The sequence below is a fragment of the Mesoplodon densirostris genome, chromosome 15 (assembly GCF_025265405.1).
Source record: "Mesoplodon densirostris isolate mMesDen1 chromosome 15, mMesDen1 primary haplotype, whole genome shotgun sequence".
Taxonomy (NCBI): domain Eukaryota; kingdom Metazoa; phylum Chordata; class Mammalia; order Artiodactyla; family Ziphiidae; genus Mesoplodon; species Mesoplodon densirostris.
The window spans coordinates 9,501,909-9,509,148 of NC_082675.1; positions in this window are offsets into that span (position 1 = coordinate 9,501,909).

The window sequence follows — 7,240 nt, forward strand, 5'->3', positions numbered from 1 at the left end:
CACTGTGAATAGGGACAGTGATTCAGAAGGACTGGAAAGGGGAAATTGACAACTAGAACTGGGTTGTGGCTACTGTTACCAATCCTGATGATTTACCTGCAAACCATGTCTCGAGTCTGTCACTTCTCCATCTCGGCCACCATTTCCCCATCCCCAGCAGAATGTCGGCAGTAGCCCTCTCTCGGGTCTCCCTTCTGTCACTCTGACCTCTGTGCCCTCCGAATCCATTCTCCACTGAGGGATCCTAGTAAAACTTAAGTCAAATCGAGTCATGGTACTCCATTGCTCAGAGCCTTTCCATACCTTCCCACTGCCTCAGGAGCAAGTCCAAACTCCTCCCCTCGAGTGACAAGGCCCTACAGTCCTGTTCTCTACCTCCCCCTCCAGCCTCCTCCTGCATGGTTTCCTATCCCCACTCCCTGAGCTTTGGCCAGCTGCTTCTCTCTGTTCCCAGAATGCACCATGCTCTGGTCCTTTGCATGTGCTGGTCCCCTTCCAGGGCTGGTGCTGGGAAGGCATATGACCCCCCACCCCCACGCTGCTGAGTCAAATGCCGTTGTTTCCTCCAATCAGTCATTCTTTCAACCAGTATTTATTGACACTACTCTTTCTGAGGCACCAGGGATACAAGTTAAAAAGATATACAAGTACATGCATGTTCATAGCAGCACCGTTCACAGTAGCCAAAAGGTGGAAACAACCCAAATGTCCATCAACAGAGGAATGAATAAATAAAATATGGTACATCCATACAATGGAATATTACTCAGCCATAAAAAGGAGTGGATTACTGATGCATGCCACAATGTGGATGGACCTTGAAAACATGATGCTAAGTGAAAGAAGCCAGTTTCAAAAGGACCATATGCTGTGTGATTCCATGTGTATGAATTATCCGGAATAGATAAGTCCTTAGAGACAGAAAGCAGATGGGTTGTTGCCAGGGACTAGGGGGAGGGGAGAATGGGAAGTGACTGCTTAATGGGTACAGCGTTATATTTGGGGGCAATGAAAATGTTTTGGAACTAGATAGAGGTGATGGTTGCACAACATAGTATTAAATGCCACTGAATTGTTCACTTTAAAATGGTGAATTTTATGTCGTGTAAATTTCACCTCAATAAATTATCTTGTAAAAATGAAAGACAAGTGCTCCTGCCCTCCCTTACCAGAGAGGGGAAAATATAAAGCAACATTTATACAGTACATTAGGTGAAGTTAAGAGTCAAGGAGAAAAATGAAGCAGAGGAAGAGCATATGAATTGTGAATGAGGATGGTGGAGTTGCCATTTTAGCTAGGAGGGGCCAGGGAAGACCTCCTGGAGAAGCTGCTTTTCAGTAAAGACCTGAAGGAGATAAGGGCACAAGCCATGCAGATATCCAGAGGGAAAAGCAGTTCTGGCAGAGGGAGCAGCAAATGCAAATGCTCAGAGGCAAGAAACATATCAAGGAGGCCAGTGTGGCTGGAGCAAAGAGAGCGAGAGGAGAGGTGAGATCAGGGAAACCTGTGGGCTTTTCTCAGGAGGCTGAGGAAATGAGGGGAGGTGAGCTGAGAAGGTACATGAGGTAGAAGAATCGGGAGAAGCCAACTGTACCTGGGTTTGATGGCTCTGCCTAACCTGTGATACCCCCTCCTCCCACCAGGAGAAGGTAGGTCCTTGAGGGCAGGGAATTTTGTCTGCTCTGTTCACTGCAGCATCTCCAGCTCCTGGCACAGTGTCCAGCACATAGTAGGTGCTGGGTGACTGGGACGTGACTCGGACTGAAGCAGTCCTCCCAGGCAGATGCCCATAGGACCCGCCATATTGCATCCAGATCTTGGGCTCCCAACCCTTTCCACTGATCCTTCCCCACTCCCTTCGCCACCTGCTGGGGAAGACAGTGGTCCAAGCTAGGGTCTGAGGCAGACTTTCCTTCCACAGTGGCTGCCCCACCCCAGAAGTGGGCAGGACCAGCCAGCCCCAAGAAGGAACTGAAATTGTCCTCCACCACAAACACGGCAGCCCAGGCCACACACTGGGAGGGGCATGGGGGAGGGGGAGTGATAGGAAGGGCTGGAGTCCCCTGACTTCAAGGCCCCCCTCCTGTATTGGGACAAAACCTGTGCACCACCAGCCCCGAGCCGGGGTCCAGAGTATGAATGAATTTTGCTAAAGGTGTGGAGACCTGGGATTTCTTGCTATCTCATTCCCTAGCATCAAAGGGAGGATTTGAGAGCCCTGCCTTAAAAGGTGGCATTGTGGACTTCGCTGGTGGTCCAGTGGTTAAGACTCCGCACTTGCAATTTAGGGGGCACAGGTTCAATCCCTGGTCAGGGAACTAAGATACCAAATGCTGCGCAGCCAAAAAAAAATGTGCCACTGCGGACTCCTCTTCCCCTCTATCATTTATAGGGCCTCTCACCCCCCCTCCCCAAACCCTCCTGTCTGCCACAGGTCCACAGATCCCCCGGTGGTTCCTGAATGATTTCCCCAAAGGAGCAATTTAAACCTCCTCTGAGTTTCACCTGTTCCTTATTAATAACCAAAATGTATTGTATACTGGCCCAGGGCCAAGTTCCTTTTACACAGACCCTCATATTGAATCCTCAGACCAAGGCTCAGAGAGCGGAGTGACGTGCTTATGGTCACACAGGAAGGGGCAGAGCTAGGACTACAGCCCAAGCCTGGTGGCTTCTAAAGCCCCTATTGCTAACCACCTAGCCACCTCCTGTTCACATCCAAAGAAGCCTATCCCGGTACTGCCGTAGCAAAACTCACAGGACTAATAGCCCCTTCCAAGACATAAATCACACCCCTTCCCAGAAGGCTAGAATGGCTGCCTTTGGTATGTGTATTAAGTGTGTATATTTATATATGTTTTCTGGTCAGGTGGGGCTGAAGGGAGGGGAGGCTGACGGGTATGGTCCCTGAGCCACATCCGGGACTCCAGAAGGGCAGGGGGAGATCTTGCATTGTCCTGTGAAGCCCCAGACTCATGAAGCAACCTGTGACCATGCTTTGAGCTGGAAATGAGTGGATTTAATGTTTTAAGTGGCTTCCAGTCCCCACTCTGCCATTTTCAAGCTGTGTGATCTTCGGCAAGTCACTTCACCTCTCTGTGCTTTGGTTTCCTCATCTGTAAACCACAAGAAGTAACAGTGCCCCATCTCATAAGGTGTTACGAGGGATTTCAAGAAGAATAGCTAATGTCCACTAAGCACTTGCTGTGTGTTTTGCTTCTCATGAAAATGCTTAGAAGTAGGAACAATTTTACCATCCCCATTTTACAAATTTTAAAAGCAAGATGAAATAGCTTGCCTGACCTCACACAATGAGCAAGTGGACTTGAATCCAGGCAGTCCGGAATTTGAGTCTACGCCTTGCTGCCCCTCTGAGTAATAATATAAAGCTCGCAGGACAGCACCAGCTGTAAGTGCTCAATAATCGTTAGGTGTCATCCCCTTCTGCTCACAAGTTTTGGTCGGCACTTCAAACATCTTTGAGTAATAGAAAATTTTAAAACAACTAGGTCCTTACCTGGGAAATGTGTCATTTGGGGTAAGGGAATCCAAATATAGGGCATTGTGGGCAATAGGGCATATGGGAAATGTTCTGGTGCTCCAGTCAACCCCAGGACCATATCCTAGTCTCCTGTTTCAGGCATGAGTGGCCCATGAGGGACCTGTGGGTGATATGGTTACTGGAAGGACCCATAGGTGCTTGGAAGGACTCTCTTAGTTGCCAAGTGGCTAAAAGCGGCACACAAACAGGTTTCAGCCAAAGAGAGATTTAACTGACATATGGCTGAGAAGTCTAAGAGTAATTGCTTTCCAGTATGGCTGGATCTAGGTGCAAAGCCACTATCGTCAGGACTCAGTTTCTCCCAGTCTCTGGGTTTGGCTTTGCTCTGAGAGGATTCATTCTCGGCAACGTGGGCCCTGGAAGCTCTGAGCTCGTGTCCTCCCAGCCCCAAGGGAATGGAACGAGTCATTTCTTATCAGACTGCTCTGCGCAAGCCTGAAACTGACTCTCACTGGGTCTGTGGGTTGACCTGGCCATCCTTGAACCAATCATTGGGGGTGAGAGAGGAAGGTCAGCCCTAGGGAACATCTTGAACCGAGATTGCATGGAAAATCAGGTGCTACCTGACATCACCATGACAAGGGTAAGTCAGGCAGCCACCCTGATGGCTACCAATCGTAGGAGACCATCTCAGCAATGAAGGGAGCCCAGCTTGGGGAAAATGGAAGTGTGTGGCTCAGCTGCTCTCTGCACAGCCCTCTGCCCTCCGCTCCCTGCTTCTGCTTCTAAAAGGTATTACCAAACACTTCCCTCCCGCCTCTTCTCCCCTTATCTCCTCCTCTCCTTGGCCCTGTGGCCCCCACTGCCTCAGAGAGGTGAAGTAACGTGCCCGAGGTCACACAGCCAGCATACACGGCAGAGCCCAGAGGTGCACCCAGGCAGCTGCCCCCAGAGTCCAGCTCTTGGCCTGGGAATAGCCTGAGGTGGTCTGATTCCCCAGTGGCTGAAGGGAAGTGACGGGCAGCCTGAGGCTCTGAAGATAATCCCTTTCAATCTGGGTAGTTAATGGTCCTGATAGCCCTCACAGCAGAGGACACGGCAGCCTCCTTAGCCAGCATCCTCTGCCCTCAAGGTTCCTCCTACCCTGTGGCTCCATTTTCTTCCTACTCTCCAGCCATTTTCTGCTGCTCTCTCTGTATCTCAAGGTCTTACTCTCCAGAGAGGACCTGCTTGCCTTGCGGCCCCTTCTGATTCTAGCGCCCCTGCTGGACAAGCTTCCTGTGGCTCCTTTGGCTCGCCCTGAGGCCAGGCTCAATTACTGGATGCTGGCGAGTGGTCACGTGGCTACAGCACGTTGACCGGGATCAGGGAACCAGCCTGGCTGATCTGCAGGTGAGCAGTGGCCCACACTCCCGTACATCCTCTGTGGGAGTGGGACCATCCCCAGCTTCTGCCAGGACAGGGGTAAGAGAGCAACTTCCCAGCCTCCAGCAGCCCATTTTGGGGTCAAAACCAGCCTGGGGGGATGGAGGGATGGGTAACAGGAGAAATAGGAGGGGCACATCTCCAAACTCCTTCCAGATCCTCACTCCTTTAGCTAACACTTTTTCTTTACTTTTTAAAAAATTGAGATGAAATTCACATAGCATAAAATTAACCACCTTAAAGTACAACTCAGTGGCGCTTAGTCCATTCACAGTGTTGTGTAACCACCACCTGTCTAGTTCCAAAACATTCTCATCACCCGAAAAGGAAACCCCATACCCATTAGTGCCCATGAGCAGTCACTCTCCATGTCTTCCCCTCTCCCAGGCCCTGGCAACCACCAATCTGCTTTCTGTCTCTATGGATTTACCTATTCTGGGTATTCCACGTAAATGGAATCATATCCAAATGGAATCACAACCTGATCTTTCGTGTCTGGCTTCTTTCACTCAGCGTAATGTTTCCAGGTCCATCCACACTGTAGCATGTGTCAGTGCTTCATTCCCTTTTATGGCTGAGGGTAGATCACATTTTGTCTGTCCCTTCATCTATTGATAGACATGTGGGTTGTTTCCACCTTTTGCCTATTGTGAACAGTGCTGCTATGAGCGTTCATGTACGAGTATCTGTTTGAGTCCCTGTTTTCAATTCTTTGAGGTCTATAACTTTAGTTAACATTTTGATGCTACTTTTATAAATTTGTTTATTTATTTTTCTGCGTTGGGTCTTCGTTGCTGCGTGGGCTTTCTCTAGTTGCGGCGAGCGGGGGCTACTCTTCGTAGGGGGTCCAGTAGGTGGACAACCAGCTCGACTGGGGGGCCTAAGGCTGCCCAGGAAGCAGCTCCCCAGCCCTCCACCACCCAGGGCCACCAGGGGGCGCCAGAGCCTCGAGCAAACTCGCTGCAGCCCGTCAGGCCGCCGCCTGGGATTCCGGCCAAACTCGTGCCCGGGAAGTTCGTGCGCCCCACGCTGATCCCCGGGCAGGGGTGGGGATCGCTGGAGCAACTAGGTTGTACGTCCTCTGCAGAGCCATTAGGACCTTTAATTACCGGGATTGGAAGTGAATAATTATCTGCGGTGCCCCAGGCCACTGAGTCACTTCCCCTCAGAAACCAGACTCCCTGGGCGGAAGAGGGGGCGGCTCACGGCTCCCTGGGCTGGGGGATCCTTGGGGTGGGCGTGGGGTGCGGGGCCGGCGCTGACGATTTTGGTCAAGGTCTGAATTCTGGAGCCTGAGTGTACATCAGTGCTGGGCCACTTACCGGCTAGGATACTTTGCCTCTGTCGTCCTCAGTTTCCTCCTCTGTCAGATGGAGGGAAACAACATTCTCTCCATACAGTTTGCTGGGATCGTTAAAGCCATAGAAAACCCTCAAAATGATGCCTGGCACATACTGCTCTCATAATAGTTAATTCTATTTTTACTATCACCGTTATTATTACTTGGGTATAGTAGGTAATTAAGAGCTGCGGTTCTGCAATCAGATAGACCTGAGTCTAGACCAGCTGCTTCAATCACTTGCCAGTTGTGTGGCTTTTTTCACTGTCTTATGCCTCAGATTCATCATCTGAAAAGTAGGGAAATTCATAGCAAACCATTCACAGTGGGGAGGAGGTGGAGGGATATCATATTGCCGGGGATGGTCTCAGCTGGACACGCACTTTTGGAGGAGTCCAGATTGTAAAAACTGGACTCCTTTTTTAGGCAAGGACTTTGGGCTATTTTATTTTTAAAATAAATTTATTTAATTTATTTTTGGCTGCGTTGGCTCTTCGTTGCTGCGCGCGGGCATTCTCTAGTTGTGGCGAGCGGGGGTCGGGGGGCGCTGCACGGGCTTCTCATTGCGGTGGCTTCTCTTGTTGTGGAGCACGGGCTCTTAGGCGCACGGGCTTCAGTAGTTGCGGCCAGCAAGCTCTAGAGCGCAGGCTCAGTAGTTGTGGCGCACGGGCTTAGTTGCTCCGCGGCATGTGGGATCTTCCCGGACCAGGGCTCGAGCCCGTGTCCCCTGCATTGGCAGGCGGATTCTTAACCACTGCGCCACCAGGGAAGTCCCTTTGGGCAATTTTAGACTAGAAAGCACTGGGAGGACAGAAAAGGGAACTAAATCTTTGGCAAGGAAGCAGGGGGTGTAGAAGGCATCAGGCACCTGGGCTCAGCAGATTAGACCCCAGCCCAGGAATCTAGCCCTGAGAGTTCTGACAGCCGAGGAGGAAAGAGGAAGGGCCCAGTTACATAATTCTTTTCTGGCCAA